Source organism: Lepisma saccharinum, chromosome 2 (genome assembly GCF_977018435.1).
Source record: "Lepisma saccharinum chromosome 2, izLepSacc3.1, whole genome shotgun sequence".
Lineage (NCBI taxonomy): Eukaryota > Metazoa > Arthropoda > Insecta > Zygentoma > Lepismatidae > Lepisma > Lepisma saccharinum.
Genome location: NC_139230.1, coordinates 211,754,679 through 211,779,486, shown reverse-complemented (window position 1 = coordinate 211,779,486; position 24,808 = coordinate 211,754,679). Strand labels below are relative to the sequence as shown.

At 39.2% G+C, this 24,808-nt stretch overlaps 1 protein-coding gene across 1 annotated transcript in view; it reads left to right on the top strand.

Annotated features, from left to right (window-relative positions):
* The window catches only part of LOC145984297 (uncharacterized), a 45,039-nt gene that overhangs the window by 11,980 nt on the left and 8,251 nt on the right, over nt 1-24,808 (top strand). The gene's annotated exons all lie outside the window — the stretch shown is intronic.

The following is a 24,808-nucleotide window of genomic DNA, read 5'->3' as shown; positions in this document are numbered from 1 at the left end:
TTGCACATCCTACTCTTCATGACACAATATCAATAAAAAATAATAATATTTATTTTCGTAAACCTGTGATATATAGCCATGGAAAAAGTCAAGGGTATCAAGTGGAGTATTGAGAGTTTTGTCTACAAATAGTTTACAATATATGATTGTTAAAAATATGGTATGTCCTCAAAAGCAGTATTTGCAACCGCACTAAAATCTTTCTATTCCCAAGAAATGTTACCAGGATGCCTGATAACTGATTTAATTGACAAGACAGTAGATTGACCTTCTAACCTAATCTACCACAGCCATGTTTGTACCCAGTGCTGCATGCTCCTCTTTCCCCATTTCCTTCTTTCTCCCTTTCATAACAGAATTCATTAGGTTAAAATGTCTGTGCACCCCCTCTGACATATTAGTTTTTTTTTTTTTCATTAAGGCCCCCCAAATATTTTACTTGCTAAAGGTCACAGGAAACTGCACTATGCCACTATGTAAGCCTCCGACCTTTTTCCAGTTGGTGGTAGAAGCCCTACAATGTCTTGGTCACATTTTGCACCATATGATGTTTTTTCAATCAAAACCTTTTTTATTGGATTCAGTTCTTTAATAAGGAAAACAATGATCACGTAAACATTTCCTTCATGATGTGGCCCCAAATCAAATATTGAATTTTTCTAGCAATGTCTCATAAGAATTTCTTACAAGCCATCTAATAACCCTATTATCGAAATCATCAATTATAGCTTCCCTTCCAGTTATTTCCCATGAGTTGAAAATTTTCCCTGTTTTCATGAAATTCCTTTTTAGTCCTTTTGAGAGTGGCCAAGGACATTCCTGTTGCATCATCAGTTCTCTTTTGGGCTTGCTTCAAATGTATTCTTGGTTTTGAATTGATTGATTTGTTTATTTTACTTCGCTTTTCTGCCACTTTTGACTAATCATGAAGATGAGAATTAGTGATGATAGGATGATCTTGATGAAGGGGCACTCACAAAAAACTTCATGCACAGGCCGGGATTCGAATCTGGGACCCCTGACATTGTAGCGTACTCTGCTAACCACTCCACCACATAGGTGGGTGCGCATCTTTGGAAACAAGGCTTGTGCTTCTTCCTCATGAAAGATAACACATTGTGAACCACATTTTGTGACTGGCTTCACAATGTGTAACCAGTGGCGGTCCCTCCATGGTACAGAGGAAACAGGTTGTTCCCTCCTAATTATCGCCCATTGAAGCTATTTTAATTATCCATATTAACATAATAAGGACACTTCTTTCTCCCGAAATCAACACGCCGAAGAAAACTTTCACCGTGACTCGACGTTTGTTTACTTCACCTACCCTCATCGTTCCACCCTCTAGTGCCTGACGCCGAGTATTTCCGAGCACACGCATCCTCATGGTCCCACTTCCCACCTCCCCCACCATGGAAGCTGTTCCCTAGGAGAGACAGCAAATTTGTTTTCCTTTGAGTTCTTGCTATGTGCTAAAGTTTAATTGCATCGTAGTGATAGTTTTGAGTGTAGTAAGTGTATAGTTTCCTAATCTTATTGCAAAATTGCATCTGACATTCATAACGAACTGGAAAAAATCTTCTAAAGTCTAAGCGTCTGCTAAATGCCTTGGCTAAACACTGCGATATAGCTTCCAAGGGAACAGAGTGCGTCAACCTATTCCAACAGCCCCAAGACCAGGCGCATGCAGCAGCACGACGAGAAAGCGAATGTTGCGAGCATAGGGTTTCGAATGTTGTATGATCGACAGGCTGAAGACGAAAGCTTTTAGTTCATTGAACTTTACAGAAAGACAGCAATCCAAGACCTACCCTAACCGAATTAAAACCAAAAACTAAATCGTACACAAGGCATTTTCAAACAAGTTACTACAACTCTGTAAAATGATTAACTGGATACTCTTCCAGTGGCAAATTATTGTTGTCCTTGTTTGTTCCCAAGAAGGGAGTTTGGAACAGTTCTGGTTTTGTCACAATTTCTACAAATCTAGCGGACATTATGAAAAAACTCTGCCATCTGAATGCCATTATTGCACTGAGGACGTTTGAATTACAAGAATGCTCAACTCTACAAAAAAGTCAACTTAATCTACAAATAGAGAGATGAAACAGGTTTTGACAAAACATTTTTATTCTCTGATCACTCATAAATTGCTTTTATTATTCTTTTCTTTGTTGCACATCAACAATTTTGTTTTTAATGTTTTCTTTACATTATAGTATCATATTTGCTTTAACATTGTTATTGTCCAAATTTTAACGTGCTTTATGTATGTTACTTCTGACAATTTTTAACATATGTACCGTATGTTTATTTGGTCAGGAGGGGTGCCCACAGGGGGGATTATGGCGCAGGTTGGGCTATCGAGATTTTGGGGGGGATTTTTTCCCTTCAATTAATATAAAATTCAACATTTATAACTTTTTCCAAAATATATGTAAAAATTTTACACCTTAAATGCACCATATTTAATCCATTAGATAAAGAAAAGAAAGTGCTTAAGGGTATTATTTAAAGGGAGAGGGGGAGAAATATCGAACTCTTACATATTAGGCCTTAATTGACACAGGGGTTCTGGGGGGATTGTGAATTAAACCTTGGGGGGAACATTATCCAACTCTCACTGGTCTGCATATTAACATCAACATTAACATCTGCATATTAACATCAATGTGTACTCACATTATGTAACATATGACCTATTATCGGATTTTTTTTTTAAAAAAAAGAGCTTACTAAACTAAATATTAATATTTATTTTCATATGCAAACACAAAATAACCTTTAAAAACACTAGAAGTGCGTAGTCAAATGCATGAAAATAAAAAAAAAATATTATTTGTTTCATGTTTCTAGTTCTTTTTCATGCGCTTCATTCTGTAAGCTTTGGTAAGTTTCTTGTGTTCTTCATCTAACGTTTCTCTGTGTAATATCCAACAGTAATCTGCTATCATATTTACACTCCAACGTCCCTGGTATGTTTGTTCCATCTCTTTCATATCTGATAACAATTGCATCTCCAAACAACGGATTTCTTCATTAACAGATTTCTTCATTTTTACACAAGAAAGTACTTACTGAAATGACTTTTTCTAGCATTTAGATAGTTCCTGGAGGTATTTTATTTTGTCGTTGAATGTGCTTGAGGGGGGATTCATGTGTTTTTCATGAAAAATATCTCTCCGACTCACAATTGTCGTTGCTGTTCTTTCCTTCCTGTACGAGAGCCGGATGTTGCGCACGTTTGATGATGTAACCTCCTGTCAGTGTTTCCAACCACGCTGTTGTGTTACAAGAAGATGAAAAAACGAAAATATAAATTCCTGATATTACTCTGACCCAAAATTTTAACTATGTTCGCCGAACCTAACCTAATTATGCCGGAAATGGTTCATGGGGCTATTGTAAATGGTTTTTGGGGCTATCTGTGAATGGTTTTTGGGGCTGTGTGTGAAAGGTATTTGGAGCTATCCGTCAATGGTGTGTGGGGCATTTTTCAGTTAAGAAGGTTGGAAACACTGTACACCCACTGATCCACGACACTGGGCTCGCCATATTGTGTGTTACAGAAGCGAAAAAAGGACTAACAATAATTACTGTTATGGACATTATTTTCCTGAGAAAAGCAAAATGACAAACTACACAATGTTCCGCAATGCACAATCGGTAAGTACGAAAGTAAAATATGACTAAATAAGCGAGTGAGAGGTGGTGTTCGGAGATGTAATTGATACCTCATATCTTTCTGGAACCTTTCTCCTTGTTCCTCACTCACTTGTCCTAGGTTTTCTGAAAAGTAATCAAGGTGCGAATGTAAAAAGTGCAATTTCAGGTTCATGTTACAACCGAGGTTATGAAATTTTTTCAACATATTTTCAACAATTTCTTCATAGTCTGTTTCCCGGAAAATTTTCCACCGCACTCCTAAATGGTATCCAAGCTTCTTTCTTAGCTTGAGTCATTGTTGCTTCGAAGGCTCCATCCTTTATTAAATTTCTGATTTGGGGTCCTACAAAATCACCTTCCTTTATCTTTCCATTCGTTAGCGACACAAATTTACTCCATAAATTGGAAACATTGTCCCTCCATGTCAAGTGCCTTTACAAACTGTTTCATTAACCCTAATTTAATGTGAAGAGGGTGAAGTATAACCTTTTCATGATTTATTAAACTTTCGTGTGCGATATTTTGTGATCCTAGATTCCACGACTGACGTAGTGGCCACCGTCTTCTTATCCAATGTTTATTTCTTGCTCTACTGTCCCACTCACACATAAAACATGGCATTTTTGTATATCCAGATTGTTGTCCAAGTATGATGCCCAAAACCTTCAGATCACCACACACTACCCGTCCATGTTCTAAATATTTAATTTTAACCAGAATCATTTTCAAATTTTCGTATGTTTCTTTTAGTGAAACAGAATGTGCAATAGGAACAGATGGAATCTTATTTCCATTGTGCAACAAAACACATTTTAAACTTGTTTTCGACGAGTCGATGAATAGTCTTCAATCAGTTGATACGTAAGGAAAACATAACTTATTCATTAAACCAGATACATTACAACAATACACAAGGGATTCTTCTTCTTCCAAAAAGGAGGGGCCTCCCCCATGGCGCAATGGTAGCGTCATTGCCTTGTAATCAAGGGGTCCCAGGTTTGATACCCAGTGGAGGCACAAGTGGTTCGGATCCCACTTTAAACTGTAGGTCCAGTACCTACTGTGCATAAAGTAGGACTTAAAACACCAACTCTTCCAAAAAGTAGGACACAAACTGTTTTTCTCGATGTCTGTACCAGGCAAACGTTGTGCCAGAGGCTAGAAGGTTCTTTTCCTGCAGCTTAGAACCAAGTAATTTGGCAGACTTCTTAGTTAGCCTCAAATCTCAAACTAAATCATTTAGTTTGCCTTGTGTGAAACGTTTTGGGTCACAAGAGCCACTCAGGTGGCCATCTTCCGTTTCACTTACATCTATGTTGTCACTTTCTGAACTAGAGTCACTAGCAACACACTGAAGAAAGGATGACGCTGTCGGAACAGGTATGTCAGGACCGTGCAACACAGGTCTGATGGCTGACGGAATATTTGGATAAATATTTGCTTCTTACTATATGCCTTCATGGCATGGTGCTATGCACAGGGGAGCGCTTTACCTTTTTTTTCTTACTTTTAGCACTATGACCTATAACTTCACATGAGCAGAAGTAGCAAACGTCACTATGATATTTAGGTTCACTCCATACCATGGGAACTTCAAAAGACAGAGCTTCCAATTTCTTCTTGGTCCAGTTTCGTAGAGATTCCACACAGGAGCGGCATACTTTATGTGGGGCCCATGATTTATCTTGATCGCCAAGTTTGATATGAAAGTATGCGTAATCTTTCTTTACAAAATCTGTAATGTTCTGTCTCTTAGGAACAAATTCACCACAAATGTAGCAAAACACGTCTGTACTGTTACGACATCCACGAAATGCCATGTTGTTCGTCATATGGCACTACTACATTACAGCCTTTTATGAACGAAAATGGGTAATGAAAGTCTTCTAAATTAACTACAATAACATTGTTCGCTAGATTGATTGATTGAATTATTGTTTTAAGTCCACTTTATGCACTGAAAGGCTATCTTCAGGGTCATGTAAAAATTGCTGTCAATTTAAGCCGAGACATCTAGCGACCAACGTCTGAACTTCTAAAAAAAAGTACCTTAGAGTACCTAAGTTCATAAATATTGAATTGTTAGAAAATGCCATGATAGGGGAAAACCACTGTCATTTTCAGAATCATCGAGTTCAAATACATATAAAACACCCAAAATTTGAAAAACAATTTTACCCATGCAGACCAGTGGCAGGTATTTTAGTTAGAGGGGGATTGAGCCTTATATATTATATAGGGCAATTATACAATTATTGTGTATTACTATTGTCTTAGACAGACTATTGGGGAAATTCTGATGTGGAGACTGAGAATTAATTTTTTGGAGGAGGCATAATCCACTCTTCAATATCAACAGTAAGTCTAAACTTGGCATGGATACTTTCGTATCGTACCCAAGGTATTGGGTAAGAAGTATAAAGTCTTAGGATAGCAGGAAGCAGAGAAAGGAATGCAGAATAAGCAATTAGGCAAACGTGAGGTGAGTGTTGGGATTGTCAGGTAGTGTGGGCAGTTGGCGAGAATAGGAGAGAGAGTAAGGACTACGGATTGTGAGAGAGGAACAAAGTGGGGAACGACTGTTGGACGATGGCGTGTGAGAGGTACTGGGATCGGTACCCAGCATCTCCACCACGTAACGCAACTCCCATGCTGCGTTTGGGATCGAACCTAGAACCTCTAGATTTAATTGGGTGATGTAGTTATTTGTTATTCATCTCTCAGATGGTTATCACTCGCTTGGCCTAAATATGACAAATGCAAGAGGTTACCTTTTAAAGGAATGGCGATAGAAATTAACTTAGATTAGATATGGGTTTTATACTCTCCGTGACTGAACCGATATGGATTGGTTAAGGAAAGGATATTACTTGCCTTACAAATATAAACTAAAAACAAAAAGATTAAAAATCAGCAACTTACGTGTGTGAGTATGAGATTTTTCGTACTACGTTTCGGAGGTTACACTACCTCCTTCTTCAGGTTGAAATGATGTTATTCAGACACCTAACATGGTGCCTCGTCGTGAAAGTGAAGGTTAAGGATTTAGGTTAAAATGTTGTATGAAGGACACTTTCTAAAAAAGAAAAGAATGTAAATTACACATCTAAAACCGCGCAATCCCATAAAAACAAAAGAACGTCCAAGGTTGAAGTCGGTGAACTGCCGACCAATGCTCGGGGTAGGCGAATGCACGGTGTCAGCCCATAGCTGGAGAAAGAAAACTTCTCCTCCTCAGTCCTTCCGAACTGGGGCTCGGGAGTCACCAATCCAAGGTGAAATCGACTTCCACCTCGGCGGCTTTCCTAACCTCAGGAGTAACACAAATATATATGGAGATTGTTCCTAGCTTGTCCTCTCAACTATCACTTGTCTCTTGTCACACACCATCGTCCAACAGTCGTTCCCCACTTTGTTCCTCTCTCACAATCCGTAGTCCTTACTCTCTCTCCTATTCTCGCCAACTGCCCACACTACCTGACAATCCCAACACTCACCTCACGTTTGCCTAATTGCTTATTCTGCATTCCTTTCTCTGCTTCCTGCTATCCTAAGACTTTATACTTCTTACCCAATACCTTGGGTACGATACGCTTTGGTGAAATCTCAGATTGTCAAGAGATTTCTGTAGTGGAGAGAGAGTTCGAAAATTAAGTTTTGGAGACTGCATTTAGCGATATGATATCCACACGTTTTCGACCCCGAACGTGCCAAAGGGGAAGCTGGAAAAAACTAAATATCTCGGGATCTTAAGAAAGTATTGACATCCCATTAAATTAATATTCTTGAAAGCCTGCAAAGAAGTGGATGTAAAGATTTTCTTGCTCGCTTCGATCGCAATGATATGTTACCAGGATACGTGTTTGGCGTTTGAATGAGGTGAATGTGACTTTTATATACTATAGCTGCATTACAAGACAAGATATATTCTCGATTATGATGAACGATTTTAGGGCTGGACTTGAGTGATGGGCACCCCTGTTTAGGGAGGAGGGGCAGATCAAGTATAGTGTTCAGTAAAGCTATGAAAGAAGGTACTTTCGGTAGACACGCTTTCATAATTAAATACGATGTGGGGATTACGATATGGTTTAAGGCCACAAATTATATGATTTGGAGGGGATGCGCCATTGGCTTTGGGGGGGGGGGCACCCTTGTATTTAGTTCATTTCAATGAGGGTTGAATTTTACTTGGTCTACTGTATTATATTACGATGGGTATGGGAGGGGAGGGGCAAGTGCAGGTCACCTCTTCCCCTGTCTGATTTAGCACCGCATGCCACTGTGTGTAACCCTCTTTCGCTGAATTTTGCAACTCTACAACTGAACTGATTGACTAGATAATTGTTTACAACTGTAGGTGGCAACATTGGAATTTTCTGCACCAGCCTGCTTTTCTCTGGATAAAACCCATATGGCCCCATCCAATTCCCACTTTCCCCAGAGCTAAAGTTGTTGCTTGAGGCCTATAGTTTTGATCTTTCCACTTCTCAGAAAAGTGCTAATGAATGAGAAGGATGGGGGAGGGGAACTGATTGTCTTCAGATTGGACAAAGAAAGGCCAATGTGACTAAAAGGTACGGGGGCAAGGGGGGCAATTGCCCTCCCTAATCATGGACATCTGCAGATTTTTTCCGTGGAGGGACAAGCAGGGTATTTTTCCATGGGGCATATTACCCTGATAATAGTGTTGCCCTCTCAAGAAACACGACTTGAATTTGAAATTATCGCATTAATATAAATCAAATTATACGTGTGAAATATATACTTTTAGATTGACATTCAATTTCTAAGGGGGAGGTGTGGCCATCCCTGCCGCCCCCCTTTCCAGATGTCCATGTCCCTCCTACATTTCTACTTTCACATAGAAAATTAATGGAGAGGAATCTCATCGCCGTTATTAAACGATTAAGTATTTTCAAGCCAATTAAAGTTCAAAGCAACTACGGGGGAAGGGGGTCAAGCATTGCGGTAAAAGAAAGCAAAACTAGTAGAATCTAAGAGTAGCAGGACAAAAGGATTCTTAAGGTGGAATTAGTTTTCACGTCTTTCTTGCATTGTTTCTTCCAGACGACCCAAGATAACCTGCAGGGGAACACAGAGAGGCAATTGCCCCCCTCGATATCAAATGTTATACGAATAAAAATACATTGCGTAAAATTTTCTTGCTCGCTTCGCTTGCAATATCTGCTTTTCTTACAGTCTTTTCAAGTTCAGAGCCGTAACTAGGGGGCAGCAGGAGTTGGCCCTAGGTGCCGAAAGAGTAATGAAAAAATTGTAGAAGAGAATGCCATGGCACCCCATGAAATTTTTTTGTGCCATATTCAATCAATATTGTTTTCAAATTACAAAAAATTGGATCTAAAAATTTTCTGTAACTCATTGTAAATTACCAGAGAGAGAAGTTATAACTACTAAGCACTTCAGACTCTTGCTGCTAAACAGTTTTGTCTTAAATGTATGAACACAATTGTTTGGAGGAAAAAGAGAATTTCAGAGAAAATGCTGCCTACCCAACAATGCAGTGAAACTAAAACGGTGATAAAATGAGGTTTTTCTTTAAAATTTCATCAAGACATTTGCCCACCTAATCAGAGGTTCTGTGCGCACCTATGCTGACTGTGTGCTGATATTTCTACTGTCTGACAACTAAGAATTCCACATTGTGTTTGAATTTTGTTTTTTGTTTGAGGTCAGAGCTAAATGTGCTTCTAATAAAATTCATTCTTGAGAGTTGATTTTCTTTGAAGTTAGGCTTTTGTAACATTCATTGCCCAATATAAACATTCTGAAGTCCGGTGAAAGTGATGGTGATGACTCCACATGCTATAAACCAACTGGAAGGCATCAGCAGGTTGCTACCCTAACATTTACAGGCAACCACTGTGTGCCTAGCCCCATTGTAGGAGATTCCTCTCCCCGAGGCTTCTTCTGATCATACTGACATGGATTTCTACCTACAGGTGGTGGAATCCTGAAGGTATTACAACCAGAAAGTTGCAAAACATGGGACTTCTGGACAAGCTTCTCCTTTTATGATTTATGGGTCATCTTCTTCTCTATTCTTATACAAATGGGTCATACCTCCCCAATGGCACAGTGGTAGCGTCATCACCTTCTAATCAAGGGGTCCCGGTGGAGGCACATAGTGGTTCGGATCCCACTTTAAACTGTAGGTCCTGTCCCGATTAGCCTTATTGTGCATAAAGTGGACTTAAAACACCAAATCAATCAATCAATTATACAAATGGGATGTGACAGGGAAAACACGATTCATGACTACTGGCCAAGTGACACTGTTTCACACCTCTGGATATGAACAAGTTATGGAGTTGGACTGCTTTTCAACAGCCTGATCAAAATAACCCATGAGTTCATGAGCCATTTTTATCATCACAATGAAATTTTGAAAAGCAGGAAAGTGATGTGGAATGGAAAAAATGTAATGTATTCTCAGTCCGTTTCACATGCCTTTTTTTGACACCCATGAATATGTCTAGCCTTTCTTTGTTGAGAATTTTTAGCAAATGGTGTTTTTATGGTGCTAGGGTGCTGGCCTCATAGCCAACCCCCGTTCCTCGGAGGACCAGAAATTTTTATAGGATTATTTCCCATAGGAAGATTAGCAACTCCTATAGAGCTCCCCCGCCTTTTGGTTTTTCTGTTAGTTTTTCTTTCCCTTACCCTTTGGATATCCCTCTCTGCAAGGTAGCAGAGGCTGATCTTATTTAGTGGTGGCTGTACCTCACCACATCGCAGAATTTTTGTTGGAGCCTTGCAGTATTTGTTGAGATGCAGTCGTCACTCCACATCTCGCTTCCTCCTCCACAACTGTTTCCAGCTAACCAACATGTTTGCTGACTGTTTGCAACCTGCAGACCACTTGGTAACATGCAGCTCTGACTCTGGGAAGGTAACCTGGCCCAGTTTTATTTTAATGCTAAGAACTCTAAACTTAACAATGAAAGCTTTGGGGAAATGAAACCCCTTTGCACCTTACATCACATGATGTAGTAACAGCCACATTTGGTATCCAAGACAGGAGTAAACAAATTGCCCCTTGCAAAGAGATAAGCACTGTCCCCTGTGGTTAGCACATTGTGCTACGATGCCAGGGGTCCCAGGTTCAAATCCCAGCCAAGGCATGGATGTTTGTGAGTGTCCGTTCATCATGTCATCACTCATCCCCATCTTTGCAAATTAGCCAAAAGTGGCACAAGGAGTGAAGTAAAATAAAGCATATCAATCAAAGCAAAGATATAAGCATATTGGAGTGCATGGAAAGGGGGGGGGGGGGAATGCTTCCTTACCTACAGTAAGAAATCACTAGACCTCGGATTTTTAGGTTCTAAAAAGTGTGCCTTTAGGTTCTTAAAGTAGGCTCGAAAATTCCCAAAATAGGTTCGAAAATCTTAAATTAGACTAAAAAAATCCTGAAGTAGGTTCCGAGAAACTTAAAATGGTTTAGAATTCCTAAAAATACTGATTAGGTACAGTCATTAAAAACAGAATTTCAAAAGAACTGTAAGAAAATTTACCATCATTGAGTTACATGCCTTCTTTTTCACATTTGAGTGCAGCACTTTAGTCCTGCCTTTGAGGTTGTCATCTGCTTCCCAGGAGGGTACATTTCTCGTAAATCTACATGGAACTTCCTGTGTTGGACCTGGTCCCCCAAGTCACAAGGAAGGCTGAAGGGACCTTTGAAAGGGACAAATCTTTACAAATGAGTTGTTTCTCTTGGCCACTCAAGAACATTGCTATCGGAAGGTATCGGCATAGATACCTCAACCGATACTTACCGATGCCGATACATCACTATCGGCTCAGCCCTAATAACAACCAAATATTAATTTTGTAACTAGTTTTTCATTTGTATCATTTTCAGAATTATCCACAAATTGTAGCTGCAGTCGTCTTAATCGGTAGGGCATCTGACTGCCATGCAGGAGACCCGTGTTTGTTTCCCAGGGTGGGTGATCCAAGGTTGGAATTTTTCCGGCCTTGTCCCCACATAAATCAGCACTGGGCCTCACCCAACCTCAAATCAATGGGTACCTGGGGGCAACCTTGAAGGGTAAAGGCAGCCTGAGTGTGGTGCTGATCACATCACTTCCGAAATGTCCGATACTTAGAATGTATGGGGTCCTACCCCTATATCCTGTAAATGTGCTTTCATAGCACAGTGCTATATCAGGGTGGCGACAGACCTGGAAAACCGGGAAAAGTCAGGGAATTTGAGGTGTCAAAAAAAGTCAGGGAAATGTCAGGGAATTTCGTCTTCGATTTTTTTTTTTTTTTAAATTTATTTATTTAAAGATATCTTTATGGAACTCTGCACGGGAACAGGAAATCTCGTTCGTAAGTTTCGGCCTCAACTTTTAGGCCCCTTGTATGCGCAACACAACCACGGCGCCAGAAACCAGTGATGGCAGGAGGAGAGAGAGAGAGAAATTTCTCTCGCTTGGGCTTCTCGGCGGGAATTTTAAATTCTAACAATCTTTGGAGGAAAATTGTTATAACTCGGGCACTATGGGAGCAATCTACTTCGGATAACTTTTGTTTTGCAGCTAAAACATCAGCGCATGCAACCGTGTACAATTCAGAACACCGGACCAAGGAAGGGGGGCTTGGGGGGGAAGTCCTCCGAATTTCAATGCGAAAAACATAAAAATCAGGTGTTTGCCCCCTCTAATCCCGCTATTTTAGGGAGAGGGTAAAAACTTTAGTATTCATTTCAAAGAATGAACATTTATCAAGAGAATGAAACATGTTTCATGTTCTTGGGTGCCATACAAGTTGAATAATAAGCCATAATGTGATTTTATTTTTATTATTTTTTTTACGAAAAATAGGTAATTTGCATTTTTGGAGGAAAATTGTTATAACTCGGACAGTAAGTTAGCAATCTACTTCGGATCAGTTTTGTTTTGCAGTTAAAACATCAGAGCATTCAACTGTGTACAATTCAGAACGCTGAACCGAGGAAGGGCGGTTTGGGGTTCGCGACCCCCGAATTTCAATGGAAAAAAACATAAAAATCTGGAGTTTGCCCCCTCTTCTGCCACTATTTTGGGAAGGAGGCGCCAACTTTAGTATTCTTTTCAAAGAATGGACATTTATCAAGAGAACGTAACATGTTTCATGTTCTTGGGTACCATACAAGTTGAATAATAAGCCAAAATGTGATTTTTTAATTTACCTATTTTCCGTAAAAAAAAAATGCATTTTTGGAGGAAATTTGTTATAACTCGGGCACTATGGGAGCAATCTACTTCGGATAAGTTTTGTTTTGCAGCTAAAACATCATAGCCTGCAACCGTGTACAATTCAGAACTCTGAACCGAGGAAGGGGTTGTGGGGGCGTGACCACCGAATTTCAATGAAAAGAAAACATAAAAATCTGGAGTTTGCCCCCTCTTCACCCGCTATTTTGGGGAGAAGGCACAAACCTTTGTATTCTTTCCAAAGAGATTGAAACATGTTTCATGTTCCTGGGTGCCATACAAGTTGAATAATGCGCCAAAAATATGAAACTCTGTTCGGAAATGTGGCATGGCTATGTTGCGGAGAGGGGGGAAGGTTGATCATCAATATGAATTTCCCAGACTTGCTCCAGACCTGTGTCAGAGTTTCCACCCAAACATAAGAGTATGAAGGTCCAAAAAGCACATTCATTTCGTAATCAGCACCATGATACCATATGGTATCATCGGGCCAGTACGACCTTACTCTGATGATACCATATGGTATCATCAAGGGAGTAAAGGTTAAGCCTCTAAATATTACGTTGAAAATGCATTGAATTATCATTTTTTCTTGTCCGTATGGCAGTAGTAAGGGGACTTGTCAACAGATGGAGGGGATAAGAGCGGGTGGCACCGTCCGATACTTGTCGGACATCGTAGTAAGGCATTTTGTTGGGCAAATTGAAGGAACATGGAGAAAAAAAAAAAGCTTCTATTGATACATACGATTTTTTGTCGTATATCTCCACCTGACAAAGTATCTCACTACAACATGCGACAGAAATTGCATGGACTGCAACATCCAACAAAAAACGCATGCATAAACAAGAAGAGTTTCAGACATTGCAAATATGCTGCTGGAATTTCATTACTCTTCTGGCTCACTTCACCTTATTTAATGTAGCAGTGCTTGCGAAGGTTTTCATTCATCATCCTGATGTATTACTGGTTTCGCACAAGTTAACATACGTTTACAATGACATTGCACTGTTCTTAGATATCAAGAAGAATCCAACCAAACGGGATATATATTGAATACTATCACGAAAAAGTGAAACATAAAACTGCATTGGTGAACTTTATAACAGGCAAGTGCATACTCCCCACTAGTATTGCAATGAAATTAACGCCACTCTCTGTCCTGTCTGTTTAAACTCGTGAGAGATGGTCATTAATCTCTCACTGAGTAAGGTTAATGTCCAATATTATGAAAAAAATACTAATAATAAATACGTAAATATTTTACTATCATATTTACTCGAATCATTCAATCATAAAAGCAAATCACTTTCTTCAAGAATAGACTTTTCTCTGCCAGCCCTGCTAAATTTTCACTTTCCATCTACTGATTTATACGAGGGGTGGCCAGAAAGGAATTTCCGATTAGTTATGTTTAGGAATGTGCAATGATGTCTGGACACATTTCTCGCCCGTTCGAAATATCGAAATAATGCGAATTTGGCATAAAATGCGAATTATTGTCATTTTTAGCAATTTTTTTAAAAATAAATGTCCTAAAACAACGAAAAATTCCATGAAATCCAAAATTCATGTCTTTTCTAGGCCATGTTTGTGTACACAGAACATGCAAGTTTTGCAACAATTTACTCAAAAGTAAACTATAGAGTTGTACGTACATGGAATAATTCCGACAGCCCACGATTTTTTCAACTTTATCAAAAAACATTTGCATCACAGAGCAAAGTGGCAGGGTTCTAACAGGAGATAGAGTGCGTATCTACCGTCACACGGGAGCCACATCTTCGTATTTGTCACACGAGATAGGTTTTGAATTACCAAGCTAAGCGCGCACCATCGCCATTTGTCGAGCGAGTAATAATGGAGCTCAGTCGTTAAGGCGTCTGACTACTATGCGAGAGACCCGGGGTCGATCCCCTGCGGGGGAGAACCGGGATGTTTTCCACCTATTCAAACTGCTCCGGCACCCACCCAGCATCATATGAAGCTGGTACTTTGAGGAAACTTTGAGGGATAAAGGTAGCCAGGAGCATGGTGCTGATCACATCATCCCCACCTTCAGCCGTGATCAAGAAAGTGTGGGGCCTTAACTCCACACCCCTATACACCTTCATGGCAAAGTGCAGGGGAGCACTTTACTTTTACTTCCTCAAAAATCAAACATATCAAACTGTCACGAAAATACGTAGACCATGTGACCTACAATTTAAAATAATAGTTTAAAAGCACAGTGGTGTATTAAGTTTCGGTATATTTGGCAGATAAATGTTCTAAAACAGAAACGCGAATTTTGGGAAACGTAACACTAACAAGTCAAAAAAAGATAATGCCAATTTTTGGTGCCATAATATATCGGTATCTGTCACGTGAGATTGATTGATTTTAATTTTTTGGGTGCGTCGCCACTTATGGTCATTATGCACCCTTCAGTATATACGGGGAAAATTCCATTATTAAAATCCTTACCTTAAAATTAAAAAAGGGGTATGGAAAATAACGTTCCCAAATAACTTTCAAGATATCAAACTCTCACGAAGAGGCATAAGCCATGTGACTTACAATTTGAAACAGTAGTTTAAAAATACCATGAAGGTATAATTTCAGATACTTGCCAGAAAATGCGCTAAAATGAAAATGTGAATTTTGGGAAAAATAACACCGTATAGTAAAAAATAAAAAAAATAAGAAAATACACCAATTTGAAAAAAATAACAAAATATCAAGGTCCCTACCGATTAGATATAAATAAAACATGAATATCAGTTATAATTTATTGCATTAGTAATTTTCGGCATAATCACCACCGTTGTTCTGACATTTGTCGTAGCATGGCACTAAATATTGTATGATCATGGTATATGTGTCTGACAGCAAAGACTGGAACTATCTCTACCGCAGTGTAGCTGTCAAATCCTTGCCCTGCCAGAAACCTCTTCAGTTAAACAAAGAGATGAAAGTGTGTACATTCAAGGCCATGCCTGTACAGGGAGTGTTCCAAGATCTCTCACCTGAAGTGATGCAAAGGGCCCATGTGTACTCAGCTGTATGGGGTTGTGCACATTCGATTGGCCTTCCGTGAATTGTCTGCATCATCGTCTGACCATACTATCACTCACGACGTCCGGTCTGCACATCTCACACGATTGCTGGTGGCTCTGTGTCAAATTCTGAGCATGCAATGTAGGCTACATCGCAGTCGGTGGGAGACTGTATGAGAGCTGTAATGTTTAACCTAGAACTGTCCTGAAACGGCTGCGTTGCAACTGTACCAGAATACAGCTACATGCCACTTCTTTCTGCCTGCATGTGGGTGTGTCGCTCTCCGACCACTAGTGCAGCGTATAGGCACCATTGAAGCTTTTTTCAGGATGCCCCTCGTATGTGAACTTTCAGAAGCTTTTATTATTAGAGTGTTCCTGTTTTAATGTGTGGTTAGCTAAATCAGGTACCTATACAATGCAATTCTATAAATTCCTTGCGTTAAATTTCTAATACCTACATACCCTTTTCGTCAGCATTAATGGTATAACTGCATGTTGTCAGTTTCACAGTACTTCACTTGGATATACTGTACTGAAGCAGAAATCCCATTGATAATGTAAGGAAATATGACACTTTACTTTGTTCGATTCAATTGTTTCACTTATATGCAAGAGTTAAGTTGTTTGCTTTACAGAGAAGAGAGAAGTAGCTTTATGCATTGAAAAATGAGTCCGCACTCATGGTTCTTGCAAGCAGAGGGTTCCAAACCTCAGTGGAAATATCAACATATAATACCGAGAATGTACGTCGTATAAGGAGACTGATAAATTACAAATTGTATTTCTTAATCAATCACTCTTCACTCTTATCTCATTTAGTCGTAACTTTAAAAAGAATCAAGTATTTTATTTTAAACTTACTGCATATGACAAAATTCCGTAATCCTTCCCTAGCTTGTGAATTGTAATAATTTTCCAAATTCACTATTTTGCAGTTTGAATTCAAATTATAGAGAATAGAGAAATTAAGTCAATTTCATAGAAGATAATATTGGTACTTAACAAAACCATAAGTGGATCTGTATGAGTTTATTATTTCTATTTGAAAAACATCGATTTAGTTTAGTTTGTAATTGTCAGGGAAAAATGTAAATTTTGTCCTGGAAAACCTGGAAAAGTCAGGGAATTTCATTTCTGCTTGTTTGTAGCCACCCTGTATATGCACGGGGAACTTTACCTTTACATATTTCAATACTATACGTATGCTGTTAGCCAAAGTTAGTTATGAATTGAGCCCAGAAGTTCAAGAATTTTATTTTCGTTAAAATAGGCAGGCAAAAAGGCATTTATAATGTAGAAAATAGGCACTAAAATGAAAAAAAGGCAAAATAAACCGAAAAAAGGCACATTTGGAAGTCACTTACTTTTATCTATAATTTCTGGCAAAATGTTAAAATCTACATTGGGAAGAGCATTTCAATATTCTCCATCTTGATTGCACATAACTACAAGGTGATTTTTTAAGTTCTCAACATTCATTGATAGTCGTCTGTCAGAGAGAATGTTTTTCATAATAGAAAATGATCTTTCTACTTAGACAGAAGTTATTGGAGCATACATAAAACAAGCTAATGTAGCTGGACTCATTTCGGTAACAGCATTTTCACCTTTTAGAATATCACAAATTGTTTTCAATTGTTTCAAGTCCTCATTTGCACTCACTAACCGTTTGCACTTTTCCGCAATAGCTGGCCCCTTTTCTCTTGGCACTTCCATCATCTGCTGCATAGATTCCTCGAAGATTTTCATGGATGTCTCTGGCAATGCACCATAATGTGCAAAAATAAACGACAGTTCATTCTTCAGTTCTGAATAGCACAGGAGTTTTTTCACTTCACGAATTGAAGCCGCTTCATTTTCTGGAAGAGCATCGATCACCTCACTGATTTTTTCAAGGTTAGCATAATATATAGCTGCTGATATCCAGGTTCCCCATCTCGTCAAGACTGGTTGTGGAGGTAAACTAAGCTCAGGAGCAACTTCCTGAAATTTTCGGGTTCGAGAGAGATTTCAGAAATATCTTCTTTGTGTTCGAAATCAACCTGTCCAACATGTGATATGAAGCATGTTCGGGAAGAGAATTTTCAATGCTATGGCAGCCTTCTTCAGATAGGGAGCTGCATCACTGATAAAAAGTAACACGTCATCATGATGTACACCATCTGGCCAGAGCAGAAGTAGGGAATTTGAGAATAACTGAGCTATTGACGAACCATTGGCTCTCTCTAGTTGTTCTGACGTGAGAAGAAATGACTAGGATTCTCCGCATGTTGGTTCCATAGTTCCTATGATGACGTTGGCTATGTAGCTTCCCATACCATCAGTACTTTCATCTATTGAAATCCAGATCTTCTTTCCACCAACTTCAGCACGAATTCTTTGCAGAGCTTCTTCGTAGCAGACGCTTACATATGTTTTCCGCATCATAGATTTCGACAGCACCGTTTCTTTAGTGTATTTCTCCAGGAATTTCCTCAGTGACTTGTTTTCCACTTTCCAGAAAGGTATTCCTGCTTCCATGAAAGCTTTGCACAGTTCAAGAGAAAATTGAGATTGCCTGTTGGATGAAGTGCCCACTGTTCAAATTAGGGATATCTTCTTCTGTCCGATCATTTTAGCAGCTGCAGATTTATTCTTTGCTGTTGACACATGCTGAGATATAAAGTATTTTTTCTCATGGTTGATTGTTTTTTCACATATGTTGCAGAGAAGAATAGTACAGTCTGTTGAAAATGTGCTTTCACCAAATTCACGCACGTAACCATGTAACTTACCACTTAATGGCACACTAAATTTCGGCATGATGACAACTACACAATCCTTTCCCTCCAAAGTGCAGAACTGAACTAAAGATAAAGAACTTGATTTTGGAAACCATGCAAAGGCCCTTGGGCATTAGTGCTGTTTCTTGTCAATAACCTCCTGACATGGATGTTGGACGTAAAAAAAAGGTAAAGTGCTCCCCTGTGCTTAGCACCATGCCATGAAGGTGTATAGGGGGTGTGGGGGTAACGCCCCACACTTTCTTGATCCGGTCATGAGTGGGGGTGATGTGATCTGCATCACGCCCCTGACCGCCTTTACCCCCCAGGGTTTCCCCCAGGTACCTACCCATGTCATTCGACGCTGGGTGGGCACCGGGGCCACTTCCATCGTTAGAAAAGTTCCCGGATTTGAACCGGCCGTGGATCGAACCCGGGACCTTGAGCATGGTAGTCAGACGTGTTACCGACTGAGCCACCGTGTCCACCATGGGTGTTGGACGTGATGACGTAATTGTGCAGGGGTTCTACAAAAGGTTTTCAGCAGTCAATCATGCACAAGGAAATGTTAACCAAAACGCAATATCCTAACTCAGCATGAAATACTTTTTTCTCACACTTTTCTCCTTCAGCAATGTTGAAACATGCGCGAGTTCAATATTACTTAAATAAGGCGAAAATTATTCACATAATAAATGGAAGAAAAATAAATGCCAACAACGTTTTTTGGGAGAAAAATAATTTATATACATATTTTTTTTAAAAAAATGATCAAATTTCATTGAAAAAGACAAAAAAAGGCATTATAATTAAAAATAGGCAGTGGGGTCCCAAATAGGCAAAATGAAAAGTCTTCTAAAATATTCAAAACAACATAAAAAATGTATATCCGGAAAAATTTTCTCAATATATGCAGTAGATAAAAAGAGGCATTTTGCCAAACTTCCGGGCTCTACTTATGAAGAATGAATTATGTATGTGTAATTTGCTGTACAATATCAGGGTGGCTACTCACTGGTAATTTTGCCTGAGTTATTGACATGAGAAATTTCAATTTTTATTAATCCAAATCCCATTGAATTTATACATATTTACAAATGCCAAAAAATAACTTTTATTTTTATCGACAAAGGAAAATTAAACTGAATTCTCTCAGAACTAATTCTTGAAACTTTCCTGGTGATGAATGATGAATAAATTCTCTATGCCTATTGACCAGGTCAATCCTGAAACAGTTTCCAACCTTTTGAGTGCTTACATCACATTAGCTCTCGAGAGCTCAAGAACTGTTTCCAGAATTGACCTGGTCGATAGCCCGAGAGAAATTATTCATCAGAATTGTCTGGATCTGTTTACTTTGTTAGTGTCCTTTGTAGAACAATGTATCTGACAGATGGAAGATTATTGCAAGATATCTTGAAGTTGAGTAGTAAAATTTGAGTTTGAAATTATTAATCAAGTCTGCATATGTGAAATTGCAAATGTAAACCCAGCAGTTTAGATTAATTATTTTATATATGTATACTGTTTAATTTAATTGAATTATAATTTTTGGATATGTTGAAATCACACAGACACAGACCATTTATTAAAACATTAAAATACTGACCAAGGCAGAATTTATAGTATAAAATATATATACAGGGTGTTTGAAAAAGAACTCCCTAGTTTTAAGTATAAATTTAATACGGAAAGTAATGAAAACTTACATCAATGAGTACATATCATGAAAGAGGATTCCTTCAGGTTTTGTTCAATGTTAGTACACCTCAACGTGGGATCCATTTGTTGCCCTGCACATGTCGAGACGATATTCCACTTCTCGCCACGTATTCACCACCATTTCAGGTGTAACTGTCCCAACCGCAGCGACGATTCTTTCCCGTAAATGATTGATGTCTCTGATCCTAGCACTGCACACAACATTTTTTATGAGGCCCCAAAAGAAAAAGTCCAGTGGGGTTAAGTATGGGCTTCGTTGTGGCCAAGGTATTGGGCCAGCCCTGCCTATCGACCTTCCTGGAAAGCAAGTGTTAAGAACTGCACGCACATGTTTACTGTAATGAGGTGGGGCGCCATCTTGTTGGAAAAACACAAGCCCCTTTTCCGCCTCAATATCGTCGATTTGGGGAAAGACGTACTCAGTTAACATGTCATGGTAAACGTCCCCGTTTATTGTTTTTTTCTACAAAAATGAAAGGACCAACCACACGATCTTCCATCAAACCGCACCAGACATTAAGTTTGGGAGAGTCACGTTGATGCTGAATAACTTCATGTGGATGCTCTGCCCCCCAAATTCTACAATTATGATGATTAACTGTTCCACTGACATGAAATGTAGCCTCGTCAGAAAAGAGAATGTTTGGTAAAAAATTGTCATCATCATCAATTCTGTGTAGAAAGTCAACAGCAAACTCATACCTTTGGATTTTATCAGTAGGTTTCACTTCATGTAACAGTTGCAATTTGTAGGCACGCAACTTTAGTCTTTTACGAACAACATCATACACTGTACCTTTAGGCACTCCTAATTGTATACTACGTCTGGCCAATGACTTCTTCGGGCTCCGAACACACGAAACACGGATCTGTTCAACAACATCTTCGGAAGTTCTCGGTCTACCTGGTGATTTACCTTTTAAAACACTACCGGTTTCCTTGAAAGACTTTAGCCAATGACGGATAGTTTTTGCTGTAGGTGGTTCACCACCATACTGACGTCTAAAATTACGTTGCACTGTTATAACTGACTCAGTTTTCACAAACCAAATAACACACTGCGCTTTCTGTTGCGGAGTACACATTGTTGCTGAGTTGCTCTGCACTACACGAACGCCGGAACTGAACTGAGGGAACAAAGGAAAAAGACAGCACTGGTGCCATCTCAAGGTCAAGCAGACCTACCAACTGCAAGGGTGCCAAACTTGGAGAGTTGATGAATCAAACACCACAAACTAGAATACTGTATGTCACTTTGTACAGATTGTAGGACACATTAAAACTAGGGAGTTCTTTTTCAAACACGCTGTATATATACACTAAAAGGTAACATCAGTCATATGAAGAAGATCCTGGTAGAGGGTGGAAACCTTACCTTTTTAGTGTATATATATTTTTTATACAGTGCTCAAAAAAAGTTTTGCATATTCAGGGTTTGTGATCATTTTATTGTACTAGATACATGGAATCATATTCAAGAGTACAGGGGAGACATACAAACAGACAGAAAACAGTGCGCTCATGCAGAAGAAACAAAATCACACCAGAAGCACAAGATTGAAAATGTGGGGTGCGAAACACAAAATAAAGGCAGTGCAATACCGTGTACCTATGGCTTGCAGGCATGATCGGGATCAACAGATGGGAGTTCAGTACCTCGAGCCCGAAGGCATGCTTGAACACGATGGGGCATGCTAAGGATAAGAGCATTCAACTTCTCCTGAGGAAGACTGTCCCACTCTTGAATGGCAGCCTCTCGCAATTGCATCTTGTTCACAGGAGGGTTTTCATGGCTGACAATTGCTCGCATCAGGTTTCCCAATGCATGCATGTTCCACACAGTTCATGTCTGTAGAATACGCCAGCCACACCATGCATATCAAGGAACTCTTGAACCACTCTGGCTCGATGTGGTCGAGCGTTATCATTAGGGCTAGGATTTTGATGACCTAAAAATTCGTAAAAAATGCCCTTAAAAAGATGCATTTATGACCTAAAAACTGTTAAAAATTCCAAAGTAAAATTTTATTTGCCCTTCAAATTACAGCAACTCTAGTATGCAACTTTTGACAAATTATGAGAGGTTACTGTTCAGTTTTGAGTTGCAGTGTGTAACGAATATTTTCTGTAAATTTTCAAAAAGAAATGAATGACGATTGTCAGCTAGCACACTTTTATACATAGAAAAGCTCCTTTCAACATCAACAGAGGTAATAGGGGCATATTTAAAACATACAATGTCACTTGGTTCTAATTCGGTTTCAGAGTCTTGCAATGAAAACGTTTTCCCACACAATACGTCACGATTATTGTGTATCCTGCATTTTTCCCTAGCACTTTCTGCATCTTTTCTCTCACTTGTATTCCAACAGTACCTGGAACTGCTTCCAAATTATCCTGAACTTTGTTAAGGACATTAACTTGATAAACCAATGTAGCTCCAGATGTCTCGAGTGAAGTTATGGCAGAAGGTAGGAAGCCGAAGTTGGACTTTATATAGCATAATTTTCCCTCCATTTCGGGATAAGCCAAGAGTTCCTGTGCTTGTCTTATACACAATGCTTCACTGCTGTCGAACGAGTTTACAACTTCTTTCACAACTTTATAATTTTCACAATAGTAACCACAAGCCTCTAACCATGTAGTAAGAATAGGAGCTGGTGGCAAAGGCACATCAGGTGCATGAGACCTAAATGCTAACACTCGTGATGGGGACTTGAGGAAAATCTTCTTAATGTTTGCAATCAGTTGGTCTACATCAGGAAAGTGACTTCGCAGTTCTTCAGCAATACGGTGACACGCATGTGCAAGACATGTTACATGTACCATTTTCGAGTACAGACCTTTCAGAGAATTCCCTGCTTTAACCATGTACGGTGCCGCATCTGTTACGAAAAGCAACACCTTGTCATATTGAATGCCGTCGGGCCACAATAACTGCATCGCGTTATTGAAAACTTTGCTGATCGTTGAATAATTCACTTTTTCTAGACATTCACAATTTATTAGAAACACTTAAGTAGACTCGGATTCCTGCATCGTACCAATCACTACATTTGCAATGTACCGTCCGAGTGAGTCGGTACTTTCGTCAATTGACACCCAAATTTTTTTACCATGAATTTTCTGCCGAATTTGATTCATTGTTTGGTTGTAGCATTTCTTGACATAATTTTTCCTTAGCGTGGAAGAATCTGGTATCGATTTCCCAGTATGTTTTTCCAAAAATGCTCGAAGTTTAGGATTATTTAGTTTACTTAGAGGAATGTCAGCAGAAATAAAAGCGTCGCCCAGAAATAACAGAGGATTTGGAGAAACACTCACCCATTAACAATTGCACCGTCCTCTTCTGATCTTGAATTTGCTTCAGAGCTGCCTTGTGTTTCTCGCGGTTGACATGTTGCTCCACCGTGAATTTCTTTTCCGCAGCAACTCTTACACCACAAAGCTGACAGAATAATACTGATCCGTCCATACTGAATGTATTTTCACCATACTGGGACACAAACTGTTTTAATTTGTACTGTGTACTTTGCTTGGTTTTTGGCATCTTGTCCAATGCTTTGAAAACCTGCTCTACTGAACACTGCACCAAAGTAAATTCTCGCAATAAACAGGAACTTTGACAATGGCCAGATCACACGTTCCATCCATTCACTTTCAAGGAACACAACAATTGGTCTGAGCAGATTATAAGATAAGATTAGGCAGGGCAACGACTTTCTTCTCCTGGGGCAAAATTGAGAGCTGTTTTGAACTTCTAACAATTGAATTTCATTGTAAGGAAATCGTTATATTCGTGTTGTTTATTTTCTTCTGAGACGGATGGAAGGTAGCTGCGGTTTCATATATTTTAAATTGTCTAGGGAAGATATGAAAAAACAGGATATTTATTCATCTTAATCCTTTCACATTAATGCTGCCCATGCACTCGCAGCGTACAAGTGCTCTGGAAAACTAAGAAAATAAAAAAAATGACTTAAAATGACAATAAATGACTTATACAACCCATAATGGCAAAAAATGCAAAAAAATGCCCCAACAAATAGTGCTTAAAAGTTTCAGCACGACATGAAACATATAAATATTAAAAGATTTGGGTTTCTTATTCACCAGAAAAAAAGATGCAATTTCATCAAAATCCTAGCCCTGGTTATCATCCACCAGCGTAAAGCCACCCCCCACAGTTGTAGAGAAACCTACTACCACAGGTTCAAGAATAGCGTTTTTGTACATCAGACTAGTCATGTGACCCTGGAGGGGAATTAGGGGCGTATGTCGACCAAACATGATTCCACCCCAAAAATGATGGAGCCCCCCTGCTGCTGGTGACGTTCCTGGATGAAGGGTTCGTTCAATCTCTCCTCTGATCATCTCCAAACCCTTATGC